The sequence below is a fragment of the Phocoena phocoena genome, chromosome 14 (genome assembly GCF_963924675.1).
Source record: "Phocoena phocoena chromosome 14, mPhoPho1.1, whole genome shotgun sequence".
Taxonomy (NCBI): Eukaryota; Metazoa; Chordata; class Mammalia; order Artiodactyla; family Phocoenidae; genus Phocoena; species Phocoena phocoena.
Genome location: NC_089232.1, coordinates 26,064,761 through 26,067,963, shown reverse-complemented (window position 1 = coordinate 26,067,963; position 3,203 = coordinate 26,064,761). Strand labels below are relative to the sequence as shown.

At 45.3% G+C, this 3,203-nt stretch overlaps 1 pseudogene; it reads left to right on the top strand.

Moving 5' to 3' along the window:
• The first annotated feature begins 1,242 nt into the window (after nucleotides 1-1,242).
• LOC136133535 (formin-binding protein 1 pseudogene) lies at nucleotides 1,243-2,873 on the top strand (annotated as a pseudogene).
• The last annotated feature ends 330 nt before the right edge of the window (nucleotides 2,874-3,203 follow it).

Here is a 3,203-nt window from a genome sequence, read left to right as displayed (position 1 = left end):
CTTATAGTCTGCCAACTAATTTTTAGCAAAAAACAAAGGGTTTTTAAAATGTCTATTCAAGCTATGAATCCTAGGAACAAAGTTCCTTCTAGAAAATTTTACTGAAAAATCTCCTTCGTGAATTAAAGTTAATGATAATGATACAATAGCATGACGTGAACATAAACATTTTTTTCATCCCACAAATGTGTAATATAAGGACCACAGTAACTATCTAAGCCTGACATATCTGAGATGTTGTCCATACAACCTACTATATAATTTTAAGTTTTTTAGTTGAATTTTTAACCATAAAACATCAGATTACTGACGTTAATTATCTCTGAAGTTAATTCTCAGATGATGGCATTCCATTTTATGCTTGGCTTTGGCTTAGCATTTATTTTGCCTGTATGGACTGAATGTGTCTGGTTCACCTCTACCAGAAGAGGGCGAGAAGGTTGGACTGTACAGTCTGGTTTATGGGTGGTCGAGAGAGAATGGAATGAGGAGGCAGAGGTAAGTCTGGCCTGAGGTGCCAGCGGGAAGACCCAATAGTGTTCCAGGGGTCCTGTTACCAGAAGCGCTCTGGGACCACCCACGGGCCAACTCCTTTCTTACATGAGAGGGCCTCTTGGACCTCCGGGCTCCTCCCAGGATGCTGCATCCCAGAGACCCGTCGGACCTCCCTCTGGAGCGCTCCATCCTGCTAGGTCCAGGGCCAGGGTAGCGTTGACAGGCGACGTCCGTACCCCTCGGTCTTTCCCTCCGGGCCCGTGCGCCATTCGCCTGGACAAAGCTTGAGCGCGCGCTTCCGGACTCGGGAGAACATCCGGGTCATTTACAAACTAAAGCACACAAGAGGCCACGGCGGGCGGTGGGTGGAGCGATCTTAGTGCGGATCTACCCGGAGCGGGAGCGGGAGCGGGGGCGGGAGCGGGAGCGGGGGCGGGGGGGGGCGGGCGGGGGAGACCAAGCAGGACGCGGGCGGCGCGCCCGCCGCGGGGAGCCTCTAACCGCCCCTGCTCCCGGACTGGGGCACCGAGCTCGGGGATCCGTTCGACTTAGGAAAACACAAGCAGTGAGGAGTTGGTATTCTTGAGAAATACATCACATTTGTCAGGGAAACGACAGAGACTGAACTCAGCTTTACAAAGCAACTCAGGAATCTTTTGAAGAAATACCAACCTAAAAAGAACTGGAAGGAGGAAGAATACAAGTATATTCGTCATGTAAAGCGTTCCTTCCCACCCTGTGAGCGAAATGAGCGGTCACGCTGAGCACCATGCATTTACCTTGGAGAACTGGACCTCACAGGTCACCGTGGAGTTAGCGGGCTGTGTTCAAGACCAGAGCAGGAGTGGATATCGCACTTTTCGTGATGCACAAAAGAGAGCCACCGATAGACACTTGCTGGAAGCAACATAAATCGAGTAAACGACGGTATGTGTGAGATTCCAAAAGACTGACAGAACACAGCAGTATTTTGGAAAAAAAAAAAAATCATGCTGACATGAGTGTTTAAAAGGTAGGTGTTGAAAAGGCACACTGACAAACTCAAAAGTATCACCAATAGCAGAGGACAGCAAAGCAGATTACTCACCAAGTCTTCAAGAAACTGGACCAGGACCTGCATGAATATTACCATCCTCATATATCCAACATCCTTCAGAAAATACAAGAGATGGAAGAAAGAAGGACAGTGAGAATTGGAGGATCAATGAAGACATGCAGATGTTGAGCAACAGGCAATAGTAATCAGTGGGAAAAGCTTGGATACCATAGTTAAGTCAGCTGAATCAATGATCAGATAAATGTCATAGTTGGTAACAGAAACTTTCAAGTCAGAGTTTGAGCCCCCTGGAGACATCTGAGGAAGACACTCAGCCAATGAAGTGTACTGTGTCTGATCATAGTGTTTAAAATTCCAGAGTAGACAAAACAGAGGTCAAATCTGATAGCAGATCCAAAGGAAAGTTATGGCTGTTCATAAAAATACATGTTTCCCACACAGTGAAGTGTACTCATTGCTTCAATGAGTTCATGATCTTCAAACCCCAAATTCACTTTAACAACCTAAAGCATGGGGTGGGGGCGGGGGAGGGCAACACCAGAGGGTTTCAGCAATCTTTCATCTCAACAAAGAAGGAAAAAGCTATATAAAGAAAGTCAATGAATTAAATAAAGAAATCCAGATGGATATGGATCAGAGATGGTATAACAAAGATGAAGAGTGACTGTCTAATGAATCCTCAAATGGGAGATCCAGCCAGTTTGGGTCACAAATTAACTATATATATATATATATATATATATATATAGAGAGAGAGAGAGAGAGAGAGAGAGAGAGAGAGAGAGAGAGAGAGTTTCATATACATATATACATATACATAGGAAAACTGTGACGAGAGGCCCAGAACCTTGAAGTCTGGCTAGCTGAGGTTGAAGGCAGGCTCTCAGCACCAAATGAAGAGGCCTGACAACAGAGTGTAATGCATAAAAATCTCAGTCCCAAATAACTGTGCACAAGACTGGAAGAATACAGACACCAGTTACACAGAGGAGCAAAGTCAGGAGAGTGAGGTGCAGGTCTGGTCATGACTTTTAATAATAAATTCGATGACAAGGAACATATTCCCCCCCACAGGGACCTGTAAAATTCTCTACATATTTGAAGATCAGAATGAAGGAATTCTTTCAGCAGTTGAAGCAGAAACATTGTATGTTATAGAGGAAAATGAAGGTGATTCTGCATTTGGAGAAATGAAGATGAAAAGGGTTATATTCATACCTTATTTGTCAAAGTCTATTTGGACAAAATTGCCAAAGGTGCTAAGATGTATACAGGCATACCTTGGAGACATTGCAAGTTTGGTTCCAGACCACTGCAATAAAGAGAATATGATAATAAAGTCACACGAATTTCTCTGGTTTCCCAGTGCATATAAAAGTTATGTTTACGGGGCTTCCCTGGTGGCGCAGTGGTTGAGAGTCCGCCTGCCGATGCAGGGGACATGGGTTCGTGCCCCCGTCCGAGAAGATCCCACATGCCACAGAGCGGCTGGGCCCGTGAGCCATGGCCGCTGAGCCTGCACGTCCGGAGCCTGTGCTCCGCAATGGGAGAGGCCACAACAGTGAGAGGCCCGCGTACCGCAAAAATGAAAAAAAAATAAAAAGTTATGTTTACGTTATACTATAGTAAGTGTGCAATAGCATTATGTCTG